At 34.8% G+C, this 24,115-nt stretch overlaps 1 pseudogene; it reads right to left on the bottom strand.

Moving 5' to 3' along the window:
* Positions 1-15,175: 15,175 nt before the first annotated feature.
* On the bottom strand, positions 15,176-19,253 carry LOC141550243 (serine/threonine-protein phosphatase 2A 55 kDa regulatory subunit B delta isoform pseudogene; annotated as a pseudogene).
* Positions 19,254-24,115: the final 4,862 nt, after the last annotated feature.

The following is a 24,115-nucleotide window of genomic DNA, read 5'->3' as shown; positions in this document are numbered from 1 at the left end:
ACTAGAAAATATTTTTTCTTTGCATAAAATCAATGTAGTTGGCTTTGAATTCTGTACTTATTTTTCCATAATATTATGAGTAATCTGTTTACAAGACAGATTCTTTAAGTTCCAATTCAAAAATAATTTCATATTTGTAGATTTCAGGCAGTGAGTCAGTATTTTTTTTTAAGTAGTTGAAAATTATCTGACAAAGATCATTGTGATTTGTGTCTAGGAGTCAACCTGCTTCTCATTTGCCCACACCCATCCCCTAAAGATTTATCTAATCAATCACCAAGAGCAATAGGGTCAAATCATCCACGAATTTAATTTAGATGAATTTGACTATAGACATACTCAACTATAAACACATGGCAAAAAAGGGAGAAAAATAACAATTTAAATCATATGGGTAATGTCATTCCACTCAATGACCATAGGCTTTGAAATAAACCAAAGTGAGTCTGAGATGGAAGACATTAATCTGGTGTTACTCCAATCCATTTCCCCAACCTCTCATAGTGTGGGCATTCAGCTTTATCATCTCCTCTTTATCATACCCACAACCTTTTCATTCAACTAAGGCTTGTCTATCTAGTAAGAAAGACAGCCTTAGTTGGCTATACTTGCATTACTAATCAGATAGACCATATGGTGTTGAGTTTTTCTGTTACCTCCTGGTGAAATAGTAATAAGAAACACTTCCTTTAAGTCCCAATTTAAATCTCTTCTTTTACTGGAAGCCTTCCTCAGCCCTTATCAATTCTAGTGCCTTCCCTGTTAATTACTTCTGGCTATTTTTTTTTTTTTTATTTTACATAGATTACTTTGTAGATTTTATTTATATAGTGTCTCTTCTATTAGAAAGTAAACTCCTTGAAATCAGGACTGCCTTTTGCCTCTTTTTATATTCCCAATGCTTAGTACAGGGTCTAACACATGCTTAATAGCACCTAACAGGTGCTTAATAACAGTTTAGTGATTGATTGACTGATGCGATGTATACAATATCCAATTAGTCAGATTTATTTATGAAAGCTCTTTCAGAAGTATTTTCCCCTAATCACTAGTTTTGCTGCCAGAGTCTTTATTTAGGTATATTTTCTTTACTTGAGTAGAAGTTCTATCTCCCATAGCTTTATTGGCTGATAGTTTACTTGGGTTGAGTGAAAAATAAAATTGTCATTCAATGGTTTCCACAGCAATCATCTCAATTCCATCTTCTCTTTGCTAAGGACAATCTTCTTTTAAAGAGACTATTCTTATCTCCAGCTACTATTGTTTAGATATCATACTGCATTCTGTGAGTGGTTGAATGGATTTTCATTCATAATTTTCTCCCTATGCTCTGAATTCAGAATCTGATTCTCACATAAGTTATAATGCCACTACTACTAATTATTCCTGAAAGAAATGATTATTAAATAACTAATTGTTAACATTGGGAAGATCCAGGATTTTTTCCTTCCTATTTCCTCATTTGGAGATTAGAACAAAGTTTAGTTCTCTGAAGGATAGGGCTGATAATGATGAAATTTTGGGCCAGGCTTACCCTATTGGATAACTTGATCAAAAGGTAAAGCAATTCTAATCTAGATGAATTCTAGCCCATTGTGTTCCAGTCAGACAGGTGTAAGTAGAGGTAGACCCCCTTTGTCTACCCCAGGGCTTCTTAATTTTTTTTTTTTTTTTTTTTTTTTTTTTTTTGCTAATGACCTCTTTTTACCAGAGAAATTTTTACATGACCCCAGGTATATAAGTATATAAAATAGGAATACAAATCAAACATTTACTGATAATAAATCATAATTTTGCAACCCTCACATTCAATTACATGACCTCCACATGGGAACAGAATCCACAATTTAAGAAGCTTTGGTTTAAATTGCCCTAACCTTGGTGGTTTAGGTAGAGATAAGAATCTTTGTCTAAGACTAAGTGATCAAAGACAGTTGCCCAGCCCCTCATTAGAAAAGGTCCAGCTCTCATTATAATATTCATTCTTGTATTAACTATTAACCAATCAGAGCTGATTGCTGCCTTTTGGGATCACTCATCCTTCTGAGGGTATATAAGCAACAAAAAAGTCACCAGGATGGGTCTTTGGTTTATCAGAGACAGCCAAATGACCATTCAAAAGTAAGAAAATAATTAATTACCAAGAAATTATGTCTCTTGAACTTTTTATGTCACAATTCCTCAATAGTCTTTTAGAACAAAACCTTCTCTATTTCCACATCTACTACCTCAGTCAAATCCTCATCATGTGTAAGTTCAAGTTTCCTATCTACTTTTCCTATCTCCTGCTCTTTCTTGCTCCCATCCTTCTTATAGAACAATGGCAGACTAATTTTCCCCAAAATACCATTTTCATATACTCTCTTATTTAAGAGCCTACCAAATCCATATTCCTTAGTACATTTAAGTCCTTTAACCTTTTATTTCTACCATCACAGAATCACAGAATGTCAGCACTAAAAGAAGCCTAATAGATCTAATTAAATCTCATTTTTCAGATAAAGAAATTAGAGAAGAAGTGACTGCTTAAAGTCACCCTGGAAAACAAATGGTTCAGTAAAGAGTTGACTTCCAAATTAAAGAATCTGGGTTTAAATACCATCTATGATGCTTACTATTTGAGTTACCTCAAGCAAGGGCCTTTCTGAACAGTTTCCTCCTCTGAGGCCTAAAAGAGTTGGATTAAATGATTTTAAAGCTTCCTTCCAGCCTAAATACCTGTTTCTATGATCCTTAAAGTAGCAGCACCAGGACACAAACCCGTATTTTTTTATCTAAGGCTCTTTCTACTATACCTTACTAATTTCTGACACAATAGACTTGATCATTGGGAAGTTGAGTGCCGGCATTCAGCCTTAGAGTCAGAAAAACACAAATATAAATCCAATCTGACACTTACTAGCTATGTGACCCTGGACAAGTTTGCCTCTGTTTTCTCAGTTTCCTCAACTGTAAAATGAGCTGGAGAAGAAAATGGCAAATCACTTCAGTATCTTTGCCAAGAAAATCCCAAATGAAGTCACCATGATTTATACAACTGAAATAACTTGATAACAACAACAAAAACCCCATGATTATGTTGCATTCCATTCACTCTCTTATCTATCAATATTCAAATTCTGCAACTTCTTCAAGATTTAAGTCCAGACTCACTATTTCTATGTAATCTCTCCCCCAACTGGACTTTCCCTATAATGATCTTTTTCTTACTTTGAAGAAACAAATACTGAGCCAATAATCTCTTTGTTGAAGTTAAGGGTTGCCTTAAGGATCACCCTGGAATGTACCAAACCACTTTCTGGTTCGTGGCTTGCCCCATGAAAATGTTCTCCTTCATTTCATTTCCAGACCAAATAATCATGAGGAGGCAATTAGCAATAACAGTCTTCATCATCATTAAAAATATATAGAACTTTGCATTGAATGCTATGATAGACTCCATAACATTATTTATTGAACAGTTCTATTATTGTCATTTTTCATGAAACATAGGCTCAGAGCAGTGAGGCAATGAGGCACTTATGTGTCCTAGACAAGGTTTGAAAACTGGGCTGCCATATTTGGAGTGCTTGTCTCTAATTGTCCAGCAGAGCTTTTAAAGCTTTCATTATAATGGATATGACTTCATGGTACCACAGATTTACAACTGGAAAAGGCAGTAAAGATCATTGATTCCAAACTCCTACTTTTTCAAATAAGTAAACTAAGGCAGTAGAGGGCAATTAATCTACATAAAGTACAAAGTCATTGGCAGAATTTGAATCCAGGCTCTGCTAACTTGACTCTCTGATTTGATTTATTTCAATATAAGTACATATGTTCCAGGAAAAGGAGAATTTTCTGCATTAGAACAGGTCCATTTATTCAAAGTAATATGTTTTAAATGTGTCTCATTATATTCCCCTCCCTACCATTCTCCATAGTACATATGTATAAGCATATATTGGAGATGTTGTAGAGAAGATTTTTGTATAAATCTCAGTTGAAATAAATTATTAATTTAGGTTCTTTCCCACAATGAAATTAGAAATTCTGTCTTTCTGTTTTCTATGTCATCTCACCATATGACTGATGGCCACCTGATCCATCTTTTCAAGTACCTCATCTGTTCATCCAAAAGAAACCAAGAATTTCATGTTCAATTGAGAATGAACCTGGCTGCAGTTTATAAAGAGTTGTTCCAAAAGACAAGCCCTTTCTGGGACACTAGTGTATTATTGGTGGAATTGTGAAATGATCCAACCATTCTGGAGAGCAATTTGAAAATATGCCCAAGGGCTATAAAACTATGCACACTCTCAGCAGTATCACTAATGGGTCTGTATCCCAAAGAGGAAATAGGACCCACTTGGACAAAAATGCTCTTTTTGTAGTGGCAAGAAATTGTAAATTAAGTGGATGGCCATCAATTGAGGAATAGATGAATAAATTATGATATATGGATATAATGGAATATTATTGCTCTATAAGAAATAAAGAAAAAGAAGGCTTCAGAAAAGCCTGAAAAGACTTATGTAAACTGATGCTGAATGAAGTAAGAATATTAAAGTGAAGATAACATTGTACACAATAACAGCAAGATTATGTGATGGTCAGCTAGACTAGACAGCTCTTCTCAGCAATACAACAATCCAAGACAATTCCAATAGACTTGTGATGGAAAATGCCATCCACATTCAGAGAAAGAACTATGGAAACTGAATGCAGATAGAAGCTTATTATTTTCAACTTTTTGTTGTTGTTGTTGTTGTTGTTGTTTTTCCTCTCATGGTTTTTCCTTTTTGTTCTGATTCTTTTTTCACAACATGACTAATATGGGAATATTTTTAATATGATTGTACACGTATAACCTGTATCAGATTGCTTGCTATCTCGGAGAGAGAGAAGGTAAGAGAAGGAAAGAAAAATTTGGAACATAAAATTTCACAAAAATGAAAGTTGGAAACTATTTTTATGTGTATTTGGAAAAAATAAAATACTATTGAGGAAAAAAAAAAGACAAGTGCTTTGAGGTATGTTTTTGCAGTTTTGTCTGCCTTAAGACAAATGGGAAGATTTCTATCACCATCAAAGGCAAAATATCTACAAAGGGTGTTCTAATGTGTCTACCAATTCCTAACATTTTTACAATTAATAACAGCTGTGAGGTGGTTTGACATAATAGAGAAAGTGCTGGAGTGGAAATCAGGAATGCCTGTGTTGAATCCTATCCTAGTATGATCCTGGGCAAATATCTCTCTGAGTCTGTAAAATGGGTATAATAGCATCTATCGTTCAAGGTTGTTTTAAGGGCCAAAATAATGACAGTGTAGAACACTTTACAAATTGTAAATTAGTATGTATATGCTATCTATTGTTACTAATTGCTAACATTTTATTAACAATAATATCCGAGAAATGGTTTGGCATAAAGGATTGGAGTGTCAGACTAGGAATCAGAATTGAATCCTACCTAAGTCACTTGCCAGATGTATGGTACTTAGTAAGTCTCTCTCTCTGTCTGTCTCTTGTCTCTCTCTCTCTCACTCTCCTCTCTTTCTTTCTCTCTCTCTCTCTCTCTCTCTCTCTCTCTCTCTCTCTCTCTCTCTCTCTCTCTCTCTCTTCTCTGTCTCTGTCTTTGTCTATCTGTCTTTCTCTGTGTGTCTCTGTCTCTCTATCTCTCTGTCTCTCTCTTTTTATTTCTCAGTCTTAGTTTTATAACCTGTAAAATGAGGATAATAATAGCATCTACTTCACAAGGTTCTTCTCAAAATAAAATAATTAATGAAAAGTACTTTGCCAACTTTTTAAAGCACCATGAAAACTGAGTTATTATTGTTGTTATTGCTGTTATATTCCTAACTTTATGCTAATTATATAAGAAATGGAGACCAGAACTATGGAGAAGTGAGACAAACTGTGAGGGGAAATATCATCACAGGAAAAACACCAGTTTAATACAAATGCAAAACTCAGGCTGCAGGAAGCACTGTGAGGAAAAGGAATGAGGAGAAAACAGATTTGGCCTGACATAATCCAGTTTTCCTCAGCCTCATCACAGTGAACAGAGCAAAGAAGTAGGACACAGGTCAAGTAAGACCAGAAAACTCATGGCAAACAGCAGGTACTGTTGGACCACCTATCTTCCTCTACATCTAGCCACATGATTACAAACCAGTCCAAAAAACCATCCAGAAATCAGAAATTAGGAGGACCAAAAAAAATGACAATTCAAGTACTAGCATTAACATATAAAACCAGAATTCTTCAAGGCCAATGCTCTGAAATAGTCTAGACAATAACCAAAGAAGTCAAGAAGCTGCAAACAGCTTGTGAGTTAAGGGCAGTTGGCTGGTACAATGTAAGAGTATTGAATTTGGAATCACTAAGACTCCTCTTTCCAAGTTCAAACAGGCCCCAGACACTTACTAGCTGTGTGACTTAACACCATTTGACTCAGTTTCCTCATCTGTCAAATGAGCTAGACAAGGAAATGGTAAACCTTTGCCAGTACAACTCCAAGTGGGGTCATGAAAAGGCACACATGCCTGAAACAGCAGAAAAACAACAAAATAATGGGTCAACATATACCAGGTTCACTGGGTAATGTTAGATATGAATAAGGTCACAGTGGTGAGTTCAGTTTCTAAGGTTTCTACTTAACTTTATTCTATTACATGGTCACAAATTGAGGGATCTGTCTTATAAGAGATTGCCATTCTTCCCAAGAGGGATAGAGTTAAGAGACAAAACTCAAAACATATACTCCTGATGGCAAATCATAGATCACAGAATATGTAAGGGTCAAAATCCATTCTGATCATCAGTGACAACTTCATATTAAAAGGATAGCATAGCACCACTTATGTAATTTATATGAAATGTTTTACTGTCTTAGGGAAGGTGGAGGGAAGTGAGGAAAGGAGTTAATTTGGAACTCAAAATTTTTAAAAAGGTTAAAAAAGTTTACATGCAATTAGGAAAAATTATTACTTTTTAAAAGGATAACATAGGGCGAAGTTAGGTGGCACAATGGATAGAGCACCAGTCCTGAAGTCAAGAGGACCTGAGTTCCAATCTGGCCTCAGACACTTAACAGTTCCTAGCTGTGTGACCCTGGGCAAGACACTTAACTCCAATTGCCTCAGCCAAAAAATATATGTGTACATAAATAGTATCTTATATCTTGGATTTATAGTTTAAAAATCACTATCAATAACTTGGCCCTGCCATCCATTTAACTTTGTAATGATGTCCACTTATTTTATTAATCCTCAATTTCCTAATCTATAAAATGGGCATGATAATGGTTGCCTCACCTATATGACAGGGGTTGCTTGAAGGTCAGATGAAATTATGGGTATCAATAATTTAGTAAGGCATAATATGCTCTTCAAATATAAGCTATTTTTACTCTGACACTGCTAAACTTAACTTTCTTGCCAAAGTCAGGAAACATTAGAAAATGTCAAGTTTGGTATGATCATGGATATCATATAATTTAAACAAGAAAGGGTCTTAAAGATCATTGTTTTACAGATACATAATAATAGCTAGTATTTACAAAGTATTCTAAAGTTTGCAAAAAAAAAAAGCTTTATAAATATTCACTGATTTGATTTTTTAGTATTCCCAGTTTAAAGCAACTAGGTGATAAAATGGATAGAACACTAGACTTGGAGTCAGGAATTTTTATCTTTCTAAACTCAAATTTGGCTCCAGAAATATACTCTCTGTGTGACCTTGGGCAAGTCATTTAGTTCTGCCTGCCTCAGTTTCTTCATCTGTAAAATGAGCTGGAGAAGAAAATAAAACACTCCAGTATCTTTGCCAAATAAACTACAAAAGAAGTCACAAAGAGTCAGATGGGAATGAAATGCCTGGAAAATAACAAAATCCCCATTTTACAAAGGAGGAAACTGAGGCATATAGCACTTAAGTAGCTTGCTCATGGTCCCACAATAAATATCTGAGATGGGTTGGAACTCAGGTTCAGAGATCTACATACTATATTGCTACTTAGCAGTCTCATGACTTTGGTAACTAAGACCCAAGAAGATAGTGATCGACTAAGGTAAATTAGTAAATTTTGGCCCTTTGACTCTGAGGTCAACGTTTTTTCCCATTATACCACATTGCTTTTTTGTAACTTGATTTCTATTGGTGGTTATGGTAAACCCATGACAGACCCCAAAGGGTAACTCTTCTCTCAGGAGGCTAATTACTCAGTTTTTCTAAGTGGAAATATATCCTTATTTACACTTAATGGACTGGTAGCATAGCATTATTAGAGAGATAGTGTGCTGTTAGTGAATAGAAAACTGACTTTACAATCAGGAAGTCCCATCTTTGTCCTTTCCTGTCTGTGTGACCTAAAATAAGCCACTTATCCCTTTTAGTTACCCCAGGGAAGTCTGTAAGACTAGATGTGATTCATAAATCATTAGCTTTTCTATATGTTATCAAAAAAGTCCAGCACCAAGAGATAGAAAGAAAAATCTCATTTAAAATAACTGTAGACAATATAAAATATTTGGGAGTATACCTGCCAAGACAATGCCAGGAACTATGTAGACACAATTACAAAACACTTTCCACACAAATAAATTTAGATCTAAATAATTGGAAAAATATAAATTGCTCATGTGTAGGCTGAACTAATATAATACAAATACAAACAATTCTACCTAAATTAAAGGAATTAATGAAAAAGACCAGACATGGTTACAGAGCAAGGGTGGACCTTCGCCAATTGAGGGATATCCCTAAGAGGAGATGCCCTTCTCCCAACCTCCTTCCCACCTTAAAACCCCTCACTACCTCAAGTATCAGAGCTTACTTACTCAAGTATCAATGTATCAAAACTTTGTGGAATGACAGTATTAGTCTGGAGCAGAAAAGTATCTCTGACTACATTCTGAGTTACACATGTGGGTCCAGACACAAATTCCATGTTCCTATCAACCTGTGCTTTGGAAAAGGTATGAAAGTCACCTAGCCCCTTGTTATTATGGTCAAACAAGAAGTCTGGCTTCTTCAATTCAATCCAAATAACATTTGTTGAGTACTTACTATGTGATGAAATTCAAAGACAATACAACTGGCATGAGCAATATCTGCTGCTCACAAATACTTAGGGAATTTATTTGGGATCTAACATAATGGAATACTCTCTGACTTGGCACTAGCTATATAGAACAACTTTGTGCATCAGAAACCACATCCCCAAAGTGGAGATCTTCTTGTTTTATATAATACTACATGACTATTGAACATCTTTAGAGAAAAGGATATGCCATTTTGGGGGAAGGGGAGGGAGAGGAGGAAATTGGGATTGAGTGACTTGCCCCAGGGTCACACAACTAGTAAGAATTAAGTGTCTGAGGTCACATTTGAATGCAGGTGCTGTGCTCCATCCACTGCATCATCCATTTGCCCCTGATTCTCTATGTCAGTACTACCATATTTTAATAATCAGTTTTAGGACCAAGTTAGGGATGCATCAGAATATCAGGGCTGGATTTGATAAAAATTTATGTGAATCACAGAATTTGAAAGTTGGAAAGGGCTTCAATGACCATTTAATATGCCCTGTACATGAAAGTAAATTTCACTGTAACATACCTGACAAGTGGTCATCCAGCCTTCTTGGAAGATCTTCAAGGAAGAGATATCCATGATTTCTCAAGGAAATCCACTCAGTTTTTTAATAACTCTAATCATTAGGAAGGGGAGTTAAGTGGTACAGGATTTAGAGTCAGGAAGACTTTTCTTCTTGAGTTCAAATCTGGCCTCAGACATTTACTAGTTATGTGATCCTGGGCAAGTCACTTAAACCTTTTCCCTTTTGTTTTGATTTTTTTCCCAACATGACTCATATGGAAATATGTTTTCAAAATTGATTATACATCTATATCAGATTGATTGCTGCCTTGGGGAAGGGGGAGGAGAAGGGACAGAGGGAGAAAAAAATTGAAACTCAAAATCTAACAAAAATGAATGTTGACAACTATCTTTATTTGCAATTGAAAAAAGTAGCATAACATTAAAATGAAAAAAATTAAGCTTATTTGCCTGACCTTGCTTATGAGATGGAGAAGGAAATGGTAAACTATCTCAGTTTCTTTGGCAAGAAAACCCCAAATGGTGTCATGAAGTCATTCACAACAATCATTAGGAAATTTTTCCTGACTTTAAGCCTGAATTTGTCCCTTTACAACTATTACTCCACATTCTGCCTCAGAGTTGAACAAAACAACACCAAATCCTCTTCCACAAACTGCCACACTCTGTCCCCCCAAAAAAGAATATAAATATGTTTATGTAGTGCTTTACATAGTTTACCTTACCTAGTCCAAATAATGACCTTGTGAAGTAGATATTATTACCATTTAACAGGTAAGGAAACTGAGACAGTTAAAATAATTTTTCCACAGCTAGTAGGAAGCAAAGATAGGACTAAAACCCAAATATCCTAACTTTAAATTCCATGGGTTTTTTTTCACTCTAAAACAGTTACCTCTTACATGTGGGTGCAACTACTTGATATTATATAATTGCTTTTTATGTGTATATCTAGTGAAATGTCTGGTATATAGTAAGCAATTAATAAATGCTTCCTGACTAATGTCATTTAAAAGCCTCAGGAAAGTCTTGGCCCTAAAACTAACCCTTCTTCATTGGCTAATGCATGAAATGTTCCCATTACAATTTATCCCTTTTGTCTTTTTAAAATAGTATTTTATTTTTTCCAAATAATGCAAACATAGTTTTCAACATTTACCTTTGCAAAACCTTGTATTTCAAATTTTTCTCTCTCTCTTCCTCCCTTCCCCATCCCCAAGACAGCAAGCAATCTTATATTGGTTAAACTTATATAATTCTTCTGAACATTTTTCCATATTCATCATGCTACACAAGAAAAATCAGATCAAAAGAGAAAAGAGAAAAAAAATAAGCAAACAACAACAACAAAAAGGTGAAAATACTCCAAAGTTCTCTCTCTGGATGTACATGGTGCTTTCCATTAAAAATCTATTGGAATTGTCTTGAATCACTTGTTTAAAAAAAGAGCAAAGTCCATCATAGTTGATAATCACATAATCGTGTTGTTACTAACTATATACATTGTTTCCTTGGTTCTGTTCGCTTCATTCAACATCAGTTCATGTAAGTCTTTCTAGGCTTTTCTGAAATAAGCCTTCTCATCATTTCTTATAGAACAATAATATAGAACAATAACAATTAATATTATACTCATATGCCATAACTTTTTTCAGCCATTCCCCAACTGATAGTCATCCACTCAATTTCTAGTTTCTTCTTAGAAATAATTACATATATAGATTCTTTCCCCTCTTTTATGGTCTCTTTGGGACACAGACCCAGTAGAGAGCCTTCTGAACATTTTTCCATATTCATCATGCTACACAAGAAAAATCAGATCAAAAGAGAAAAGAGAAAAAAAAATAAGCAAACAACAACAACAAAAAGGTGAAAATACTCCAAAGTTCTCTCTCTGGATGTACATGGTGCTTTCCATTAAAAATCTATTGGAATTGTCTTGAATCACTTGTTTAAAAAAAGAGCAAAGTCCATCATAGTTGATAATCACATAATCGTGTTGTTACTAACTATATACATTGTTTCCTTGGTTCTGTTCACTTCATTCAACATCAGTTCATGTAAGTCTTTCTAGGCTTTTCTGAAATAAGCCTTCTCATCATTTCTTATAGAACAATAATATAGAACAATAACAATTAATATTATACTCATATGCCATAACTTTTTTCAGCCATTCCCCAACTGATAGTCATCCACTCAATTTCCAGTTTCTTCTTAGAAATAATTACATATATAGATTCTTTCCCCTCTTTTATGGTCTCTTTGGGACACAGACCCAGTAGAGAGCCTGCTGCATCAAAAAGTATGTGATTTTTATAGCCCTTTGAGCATAGCTCCATCAATTTATCCTTTTTAATTAATCATGGCACACATGCACACTCTTTTTCAATAAATTTCATTGGTTTCTTATTACCTTCAGAATAAATCCTCTATTTGGATTTTAAAGACTTTCAAAACCTGACCCCATCCTATTTTCTAGTTTTTTTACACTTAATCTTTTCCATGTAATCTACATTTTAATGACATTGGCCTACTTAGCATTCCTAGCACAAGATACTCTATCTCCCAACTCTGGGAATTTTCTCTGACTATTCCTCATCTCTGTAATGCTCGCTCTCTCTTCATCTCCACCTTCTGGCTTCTCTGGCTTCCTTCAAGTCTCAATTATAGACCAACCTTCTGCAAGAAGCTTTTCCTAGTCCTTCTTAATGTTAGGATGTTTCCTCTGAGATTATCTTCTATATATTCTGTTTGTATCTTGTTTATACACAGTTGTTTATTAGGCTATGAACTCCTTGAGAGCAGGAACTGTTTTTGCCTTTCTTTGTATCACTAATGCTTAGCACAGTGCCTGGTATATAGCAAGGAAGAGGAACAGACTCCACTTCCCATCTGCTACTCTGCTCAGTTATATCTACAAGGAATAAACTGGGATGAGCTGATCACTTTTAATATCATATGCTGCTAACCCCAGCCTTGGAGACCACTTCTTGAAGCCTCCTCTCTCTTTCAATTAGCTGGCTGAGCGGTCAGTAATAAAATTCTCCCAAAGCTTTCTTTTATAGAGGGTAGAAATTAGACTTCTAGTTCACTCCATTTCTTATCTGCAAATGGAAGTATTCTGCCTGTTTTCAACTCCATAGAATAAATGTCTTTGCACCAAGTTGGTTGTTGTCTTTGTTCTTGAAGAAGACCAAAATTATATCATTATATCATTATACCAAGTTCTAATATGTGCAGCTATGGATGATCAGACCAAGAGAAGCTCTGAATGCTTTACCACAGGTTGGGCACAAATAATCCATATGAATATTTGGGATGTGCATCTAATATTTCTTTTTTAGTTACTTCAATTCTGCTTTGCTCATAGAACACAGCACCTTCTTTGAGGGGGCCTTGCATGGTGGATTGTCCTGTGGCAGTGTCTCCAAAGTCATGCAAATTATTTACTTTTATTTGCTTATTTATTATTTGTTTGTTTCCCCACTTAATAGTATTTTCTGTTTCCCAATCACATGTAAAGATAGTTTTCAACATTCACTTTTCTAGATTTTGAGTTTCAATTTTTTTTCTCTCTCCCTCTCCCCTTTCCAAGATAACAAACAATCTGATATGCATGTACAATCATGTTAAACATATTTTCACATTAGTCATGTTGTAAAAGAAAAATCAAAACAAAAGAAGAAAAACAGAAGAAAGAAAAAACAAACCAAAAAAAGTGAAAACAGTATGCTTTAATCTGTGTTCAGACTTTACAGTTGTTTCTCTGGATGTGGATAGCCTTTTCCATCATGAGTCTTTTTGAATTGTCTTAGATCATTGTATTGCCAAAAAGAGTTATCTATTAAGGTTAATCATTGCACAATGCTGCTGTTACTGTGTACAATGTTCTCCTGATTCAGCTCACTTCACTCAGTATCATTTCATGTAAGCCTTTCCAAGTTTTTCTAAAACCAGCTTGTTCATCATTCTTATAGAACAATAATATTCCATTACATTTATACACCACACTTTATTCAGCCATTCCCCAATTGATAGACATCCTTTCAATTTCCAATTCTTTGACATTACAAAAAGCTGCTATAAATATTTTTGTATATATATATATATATATATATATATGTATATATATACATATATATATATATATGTATACATATATATATATATATATATATCCTTTCCCCATTTTTATAAGCTCTTTGAAATACAAACCTAGTACTTATATTGCTGAAACAAAGGATATGCATCATTTTATAGCCTTTTGATCATAGTTCCAAATTGTTTTCTAAAATTGTTGAATTTAGTTCATAACTTCATCAATAATATCTTAGTGTCCCAATTTCCCCACATTATCTTCAATATTTATCATTTTCTTTTTCTATCACAATAACCAATCTAATAGGTTGGTACCTCATAGTTGTTTCGATTTGCATTTCTCTAATAGTGATTTAGAGCATTTTTTCATATAACTAAATATGACTTTAATTTCTTCATCTGAAAATAGCCTGTTCATAGCCTTTGACCATTTATCAATTGGGGAATGACTTGCATTCTTATGACTCACTTCTCGATGTATTTTAGAAATGAAGCCTTTATCAGAAACACCATTTGTAAAAATTGTTTCCTAGATGTCTGCTTGCCTCTTAATTTTGGTTACTTTGGTTTTGTTTTGGCAAAAACCTTTTAATTTAATGTAATCAAAATTATCTACTTTGTACTTCAAAATGCTCTCTATTTTCTATTTGGACATAACTTCTCCCTTCCCTCATAAATCTGTCAGGTAAACTATTCCTTGTTTTTCTTATTTGCTTATGGTATCACCCTTTTATGTCTAAGTCACTTACTCATTTTGACCTTATCTTGGTACAAGGTATGAAATATGTTTCTATCATGATATTTTCCAGTTTTCCCAGCACTTTTTGTCAAATAGTGAGTTCTTGTCTCAGAAAAGTCAATCAATTTCAAAGTTCTTGAGAACTTTGTAACTTCCCCTTACAGTTGATTGAGGGTGGAGGGTCGTCTTTCTTTTTTCTTACTTATATCCCCAAATATTAGTAAGAGCCTAACCTAATAGGTATTTAATAAATATTATTAAGTTGAATTTATTAAGCGTAAATTTTGGTGAATGTTTTACAAATATTATTTCAGTTGATCTTTGTAACAACCCTGGGAGGTCCTATTATTACCCCATTTTACAGCTGAGGAAACTAATACAGACAGATATTAAATGATTTGCTCAGGATCACAGAGTTAGGAACTATTCAAGGCTAACCTGGAATCTAGGTCTTATTACTCTATACTCAGTACTCATTTAACTGCCTCTGTTAAGAGTTTAGCAACTGTTTGTTAAGTTGAGTTGACTTCCTTTCTAAATTACAGGGAGAATTAACTTTTTTATCTATTATCAGTTATTTATACTTTAATGTCAATGAAACATCTGAGGGGCTGGTTTTGATTTTGAGTGTCAGAGAAGTAGCAGAGAAGGATGGCGGGAGAATGAGGGGGAGAAAGAAAGGAAGGACCAATAAAGAGTAACATTGCCTATTTTATCATTTTCCTCAGTGTCTGCTCACTTTAAATCTGTGATATAGTCCAGGTTGGGCTCCAGGAGCCTCCTATCAATTTTATACCCACATAGGGGAATGGGCCTAAAGAAACTCAGCCCTGAAATCACAAAGAAGGGGGAGTCATAATCAAAATGCTAAAGTTTTGCTCTTATAAAAAATTATGAGTTAAAATTACCCATTAACTGGCTCTTGTATCTTGCCCAAGAGAGGGTCATAGTTCAAGAAAGAATAAAAGCAGTGTCAAGTAACACAGCTGTTCTTAAAAAAAAAAAAAGTAGCTTATTTTCTTCTGCCCTTATGAAGTAGTGGATATGTCTGAAATTGTTCTATGTTGTAGTAGAGTTAATTTTAAAAATTTGTAGTTTTGAAGGGAAAAAATAGCATTTATTAAGCACTTGCTTTGTGCCAAACACAATGCTAATGCTTTATTAATATTCTCATTTTGTCTTGAAAACAACCCTGAGGGATAAATGCTTGTTATCCTCATCTTATAGTTGAGGAAACTGAGAGAGTTGGATGTTAAGTAACTTATTCAAGAGTCAAAGAGTTAGTAGTATCTAAGGTCAGATTTGAACTCAGGTTTTCCTGACTCTAAGCCCAGGGTTCTATAACAGTATCATGTAGCTGCCTCCAGCGAGGAGGCAGAGACCATATAGAACAATCTCTGCAATTTATAGTAGAAGAAACTGAGGTCCAAAAAAGGTTAAGGTGTTTGCTTTGGCTCACACAAGTAACAAAGAGTTAAGGTACCATTTGAATATGGACCCTTAGACTCATGAGCCATGATACAATGCCCATTTCATTTTACTATGCTTCTTGAATGCCCAAGGATACAGTATGGTTCAGAAGAACATGTCTCTGGATTTGTGGTCAAAAGACCTGATTCAGATCCTAACTTGTCCACTTATTATTGTATTTGTAACCTCTCCGGATTACTTTTCCTCATATGTAAAATGAAAGGTTGGGACTAAATGGATTCAAAACTTTCTTCCAGCTCTAAATCTAGGATTTAAATTCCTAGAACATAAATTCTGTTTTGTTTTGTTTTTTGGAAATTGGGGTTAAGTGATTTGCTCAGGGCCACACAGATAATAAATGTCTAAGGTAGAATTTAAACTTGGGGTTCCTGACACCAGAGCCAGTGCCCTATCCACTGCATCACCTAGCCCCTCCTCCATAGCCTGTTAATTGGTATCCCTGCACTCAGTTGATACTCTTCTCCACATAATTATCAGTTCCTAAACACACAGATTGACCATGTCAATCCCCAGTTCAAGAAACCCCAGTGGCTCCCTATTGTCTGTGGAATATAAGACAGACTCTTCAGTTTGGAACTTAAAGTTCCTCTTAATTTTTCTCCAACTTACATATCTAAATTGATTTCATAAATCCACCTCAATTCCAACCAAAAAGGTCTACCTGCTATTTTTCATGCACATTCTATCTCCTATGTTGGTATTTTTTCATACTCTGCTCTCTATGTCTGGAAGGTTCTGTCTCAGTATTCCTAATCCTCTTCAAAGCTTAGCTCCTGCCTCTGCATCCAACCTGTTCACCCTACCCCAGTTATTAGTACTACTCTCAAAAATTACTTTGTTCATTTTGTATTTATTCTGAATTTACTTATCTGTAAATATTTTGTTCTTCTCCATCCCCATGATAAAATATAAACTTTTCATGGACAGGAACTAGGTACCAAGAATAGTGCCTAGTTAAGGATAGAAAGCTAATAAATGCTTGTTGAATGAAATGAAATTGAGCTAATTATTATGTTCAAGATACTGAGAATATGCCAGTGATGGCACACATCCTATTGGAAGAGATCTGGCTATCTATAATGTGCACAAAAATAATTACAACAGAAAAGAGAGCATAATTAATGCAAAGTGGAGCAAACTGGACCCCAGGAAAATTGTGATTCATGATGATTCATGATTACAAAGTTATGTAGCAATACTAGAATTCAAATCCAAGCTGTCAGACTCAGGTTCCAATTGATTCTTTGGTTATCCTTTGAGAGAGAATATTCAGTAGACTAGGTAGGGAATGGAATCCATGCACCAATCATTTCTAAGTAGTCAGTGGGTGATGAGGAATTCAAAGAGCAATTATAAATTATTCTTTCATGATGTTTGATTGTGAATGGAAGAAGAGAAATGGGTAGTAGCTTTAGAGTAGGAGTTCTTAACCTTTTGTTGGCATGGACCCATTTGAGTCTAATGGAGCTTACAGATCTCTTCACAATATTTTTTTAACTGCAATAAAACTAGAACCTGGGTAGAGCAGTAGATAGCACTCCAAGTCTGCAGTCAGGAAGACCTGAATTCAAATTCAAACTCAGACACTTATTAGCTATGTGATCCTGATAAGAACCAGTTTTCTTGTCACTTAACCTTGCCTGCTTCAGTTCCCTCATCTGTAAAATGAGCTGAAGAAGAAAATGGCATACCACTCCAAACTCCAACTGGGGTCACAAGGAGTCAGATTTAACTGAACAATAACATCAAAATAAAACATTATATTCAGAAAAATACTGATACATAGTTAGAAAAACACTTTTTAAACAATAAAAAAAATTCACAGGTTCCAAGTTAAGAATTCCTGCTTTATAGTTAAGATAATTAGAAATAATTTATATATAAAAGAGGTTCAAGAATTTCTAGCCAAAAACTCTTTGCCATCCAATTTATAACATCTGTACATTCCCCCCCTCCTCCAAGGAATATAAACTCCATGAAGTGGTTACCTCAAAAGGTGTGATTAAATACAGTGGGAGAGCAGATACACAAGAAAAACCTACTTCCAGACCCAACTCAAGCATCCTACATTGACAGACCCTACTTAAGCATCCAATTGTAAAACCATCTAGACCTAGATTAAGGCCAGAGAAGAAATGTTTGTATTGTCATAAAGCATAATAAATGTTCTGAAAGTCCCAAATATTACAGCAGAGAGAGAAAAAAAAAACCTTTGACAACTTTCCACTTGAATGTTATATTTTTGGTCTATAAACTGGAAAGGAAGGTCCTGGAATATGTATATAAATTGTTGAAGAGCAATGATGCTCTCCAGAGGGTACCATACCATGTGGAGGATCTTCTTATTAAGGTCCATACTGTCCACACTGATTTCCTTTCTCTTCTTCTTGCCCCAATATACATTCTCCAAGGCTTCAGGATAGCATGTGGTTTGCTGTTTTCTATTGATGCTTCTAAAGAATATCCCTCCCAGTGCTTCTATCAAACATTCTAAAGAAGTTGTTGTACAAGCCAATCATGAGGACATTGTTGGAGCCACTCCAGCAACATTAAAACTTGTCAAACATGTAGTCATTTTCATAGAGAGAACAAATCTTACTTCAGAGATATTCATGAACTTGATATATCTCCACCGGCTTTGGTACCAAGACATATTTTAACTGAAAGGTAATCTCTTGTCATCATGTATAGACCACTGTGACTAAATTTTACATCAAATACTTAAGAAATGATTTCTTTTTTTAATTCATTGAATTTTATCACAAAAACAGATTAGAAATTAGAAATAATTAGTAATATGTGTTAATTAAAGGGAATTCTTTGAAAATTTGGAATGAAGCCGTTTGTAAGGGTAATGTTAACATTGGCTCTAACATAAAATGCTAGGGAATCCACATGCCTTAAAGAATAGAAAGCTGGGCTTAGTACTAGCAAAGGAAAAAATGATTTCTGAAAAGAATGACCTACTACTGGGATCTTCAGGTTCTTAAAAAAAAAAAACACTGGGAATGCCTATTCCTCAGGGCTAAGGAGCACATATCACAAAGCTTTATAGTTCTTTTGCTGCTAGATATATAAACACATCACACAGATGTGGATGGATTTCTGCAGCAATGATCACCTTGCTCAGTTCCTCCGTGTTTGGGGGCTTGATATCTATAATGTTAAAGCTTCTATCTGTGATCTTTAAATGCCACAAATTAATCCTCAGGTCATCAGCAGATATATATTTCACGATCACATTTACAGAAATAGAGTTGATGTGATAGATGTGGGTATTCACAAATATTCTTGGAGAACTTACTTATATCATCAGGTTCATGGGCTTCAATATGGGAACCCACATTGTTGTGATTCTGAATGGAGTATGCTGTCTTCATCTTTCAGGTTATAATTTTTTACTCTCTTATCCCATTCTCTTATTTTCCATAATTTAATAGTCCCATCATTAGTAGACAACAGGAAATGAGCAGCATTTAATTACACCAACTACCTAATCTTTTTAATTTTGTCCTTTATTTCTAGACTTTTCAGAGAGTTCGTGACTTTGAAAGGTACTACACCACCCCAGTTGCCTTTAAGGATGTCTTTCATTTACCACTAAGAAGTTACTTCACTTTGGAAACATCCTTCAGCTATATGAATCTGTTTCCTCCTTTGTCAAATGATGGTATTGAATTTGTAGACCTCTGAGACTTCTTCCAGCTCTGATATTTATGACAATGAGATGACAAAAATCTACATGGGAAAAATGGATCAGAGATTCAAGTAGAAGATAAATGAGGATTACAGACTAGATGGAAATTATGCAAGAAATAATGAATAACTGGCAATTACTTTTGGAGAATAAAAGGGAACATTGAGACCTGGCTATGTAATGATGGTTTTCAATAATTAAATAAACACAAAAACAACATGGTACCAAACTGGAAAAGAAACTTGCCATGAAATTTAAATATAATTTAATTTAATGTGGATGATAGCATGATACAGTGGAAAGAGAAGTAGATTTGGAATACAAGACCCCAAATTCCTTTGCTGGCTTTGCCACCTTTTTTGTGTGGAACATGCATAAGTAACAACCTCGCTGAACCTACTTTTGTGCATCTGTAAAATTAAAGGTTTGGACTAAGTAATTGCTTATGTTTCTTCCATCTCTAAATCTTTAACCTAAATCCAGTAGAAAAAAAAGTTTGGGATTAAAAGAAAAGTGTTAGCTATTATATGTATATACTTTTTGAAATTGTGTTTTATTTTTCCAAATACATGTATAAATAATTCTCAATATTCATTTCTGTAACACTTTGTGTCCCAAATTTTTCTTTTTCCTTATTTACCCACCCTCCCTAAGACAGCAAACAATCTGATATAAGTTAAATATGTGCCATTCTTTCAAATATATTTTCATATTTTTTATGTTATACAATAAAAATTAGGTCAAAAAGGAAAAAAACACAAAAAAATAAAAGCAAACAAACTAAAATAAGCAACAAAAGGTGAAAATACTATGTTTCAATCCACATTGAGTCTCCATAGTTCTCTCTCTCTCTCTCTCTCTCTCTCTCTCTTTTCCTCTCTCTCTCTCTCTCTCTTCTCTCTCTTTCTCTCTCTCTCCTCTCTCTCTCTCTCTCTCTCTCTCTCTCTTTTCTCTCTCTCTATTTCTCTCTCTCCTCTCTCCTCTCTCTCTCTCTCTCTCTCTCTCAATCTCTCTCTCTCTCTCTCTCTCTCTTTCTCTCTCTCTCTCTCTCTCTCTCTCTCTCTCTCTCTCTCTCTCCATCTCTCTCTCTCTCCTCTCTCTCTTTTCTCTCTCTCTCTCTCTCTCTCTCTCTCTCTCTTCTCTCTCTCTCTCTCTCTCTGTCTCTGTCTCTCTCTGTCTGTCTCTCTCTCTCTGTCTTTCTCTCATCTCTCTCTCTCTCTCTCCTCTCTCTCTCTCTCTCTCTCTCTCTCTCTCTTCTCTCTCTCTCTCGGTGCAGAAGGCACTTTCCATTACAAGTCTATTAGAATTTCTTTGAATCATCTCATTGTTGAAAAGAGCCAAGTCCCTTATGGTTGATCATCACATAATTTTGTTGATATTGTGTTCAATGTTCTCTTGGTTCTATTCACTTCACTTAGCATCAGTTTATTAAGTCTTTCCAGGCTTTTCTGAAATTAGCCTGATCATCATTTCTTACAGAATAATAACATTCTATTACATTCATATACCATAGCTTATTCAGCCATTCTCTAACTAGTGGGCATCCACTCAATTTCCAGCTCCTTGCCACTACAAAAAGGGCTCCTTTAAAGAGGGAAAAGGACCCACATGTGCAAAAATGTTCATTTTTGCACATGTGGGTCCTTTTCCCTCTTTAATGATCTCTTTGGGATACAGACTGAATGGAGACACTATACAAAGCATTCTTCCTAAAAAGCACCCCTTTAGTAGATGTGTAAACCTGGGTAAGTCACTTGTTTGCCTCAGTTTTCTCATCTGTAACATAAGCTGGAAAAGGAAATGGCAAAACACTCCAGTGACTTTGCTAAGAAAACCCCAAATGATGCTTTGAAGTCAGAACTAATCAAGTAAATAATAACAATAAAATTCAGCAATGACTCCCACGAGACTATTCATACCTTTGGATACATCCTACTTCTAAAGAAATTAAGGACAAGGAAAAAAAAACTATCTGTACAAAAAAATTCATAGCAACATTAATCTGAATGGCTGCTGTCCTTGGTTTTCAAATGACATCATATGTTGGAGTCAAGTTACAATGTGTCCAGCTGTGACTGATCAGACCAATAGAATTCAGAAGACTCTGACACAGATCACACAGTTCAGCCTTCTCATACCCACTATGTATCTCTCTATTGCCTTTTGTGGGATTTTCATTTTCATTTCTTTGGAGACTGTTGTTTTCATTTCTCACAACCACACTGCAGTGCCAGGACATGGGTATTAAAAAGATGGGTCTTGTTTCCAAGAGAAGCTTGGAGCCATTAAATAAGTTTTGCAATTTCCTGAAGACAATCTAGCCTTCCTTCTTCCTGTTCAATTCCAGGTCCAACACTTTTTCCATTTGTGCTGTCTATACCAGATCATGCTACTAGACAGGTTCTATAGGTTACCCAGGCTACTGCATACATCTTAGAAATAGACATTCTTCTTTTTCTTTGTCTTTTCAGTCTGAATGATCAGACCAAACTTTTAAATTGTTATAGGCCTCTTGCAACTATATAAATAATAATAATAGTAACAAAAGCAAGAAAAATATGTAATGGTAAATAGATGGAAACGGGCTGATTTTGTGAATCTTGTTAAAGTTAATATACACATTTCAAAAAACAAACTGTAAATAACTGAAATTTAAGCTTTCAAGTACAATCTTTTTTTTTAAATTGTGTATTTGAATGGTTGCTTTTGTTGATGGTTACTAAGTCTATAATAAATAAAAGAAAAAGAGATGTGTCACGAACTGAGGTTTCTTCCTGTCTTACAGCCAAAATCTCCTTGTATTCAATAACTTTTCTTCAATAACTGTTTTCCTTTTACGTCAACAGACCTGGAAGAGACTCAAACCTCACAGACTCCTTGTACTTTAGTTTCTCTGCTAGAAAATACCACTCCCTTTAAAAAAGTAGAGAAGGGTTATAGGGAATTACTGAAGAAATTGCATCCAGAAACAGTTTTGAAAAAATTTTTTAAAGACTAATACTCTATGAATTCCACCATATTCATTCAATCAACTGATACTTTTTGAGCAACTGCAGTGTATACTGTTTAACCTAATGAAGAGAGATTTAAAAAAAGAGTAATTCCTAATTACAATAAGTAAGACCAGTCAAATGGATATCAAAAATCTATAGATATTTTATGAGTTTTGAATTCCAGCTTCCTCCCTAACTAAAACTTATATAAGTCTCAGATACTTAGCTTTTACTGTGACTGTCTTCAGGAATATCGTAAATATCATTAAAATGGGCAGCAAAGGAAGAGAAGGAACATCAAGGCTGAGGATAGCTCTAGATTTTAGATTTGGATTTTTTCCTCCCTTGGAAATTTAAGAACTATGGTTTGGGCTAAAATTAAATGGAATTTAAGGGCCTCTTGCTCAGTCCATCACTAGGACTTGAGAACTCCTAGACTAACTGTTGTTATCACTAAATTCAACCATCAATGTTAAAAATGGTAGACTCTATTGTTGACATGAATTTCTACAAATGAATAGCAATTGACATTTGTAGACATTTCCCAAGTGCTTTAATACATAAGTAGGAACTCAATTGAGCCACATGATAATTCTGTGAGATCAATGGCATATGCATTATTGTCTCCATTTTGCTGATAAAGAAACTGAGGCTCAGGAACATTAAATAACTTGCCCATAGGACAGGTAAGTGACACAGTGGATAGAATACTGGGCTTGGAATCAGAAAAGCTAAAAAAAATAAAAATTAAAATAAAATAAAAAAAGAAAAGAAAAGGGGCAGCTAGGTGACGCAGTGGATAGAGCACCAGTCTTGAATTCAGGAGGACCCGAGATCAAATCTGATCTCAGACACTTGACACTTCCTAGCTGTGTGACCCTGGGCAAGTCACTTAACCCCAGACTCAGGAAAAAAAAAAAAAAAGAAAAAAAGAAAAGGAATCAGAAAAGCTCATCTGGTCTGACACAGTATCTGTGTAATCCTGAGCAAGTCATTTAACCCTGTTTGCCTCAATTTTTATCTGAAAATGAGCTGAACAAAGAAATGGCAAATAATTCCATATTGTTGCCAAAAAAAAAAAAAATGGGGTAAAAAAGAATCAGACATGACTGAAAAACATGTGTCATAGGGAAGATTCAATCTCAGGTCTTTTCAGACTTCCATTTCAGTTTTCTATCAACTGTCACAATGCTCCTTATAGTTTGTTTAAATTTGTGGGAGAGGACTTCAGAAACCAACTAGTCTTCTATAAAACAGTGTCAAAATTGAGGGGCAGCCTACAAAACTCCCACTATAATTGTGAAATGTGTAACAAAATAAATAAAAATACAATACAACATAAATAATGTTGATTTGTGGTTTTCTAAGTCTGTATTCAGCCTACTGAAATTCATTTCTATTTGTGTTTGATACCACTAATTTATCAGGTAACTAGTTACTTAGCATTTGTTTATGAGCAGAAATTCACTATTTCTAGAAATGGTCTCTTCCTCC

This window comes from Sminthopsis crassicaudata, chromosome 1 (genome assembly GCF_048593235.1).
Source record: "Sminthopsis crassicaudata isolate SCR6 chromosome 1, ASM4859323v1, whole genome shotgun sequence".
Lineage (NCBI taxonomy): Eukaryota > Metazoa > Chordata > Mammalia > Dasyuromorphia > Dasyuridae > Sminthopsis > Sminthopsis crassicaudata.
Note: the sequence above shows the minus strand (reverse complement) of the source record. Positions and strands in the feature narration are given on the sequence as shown.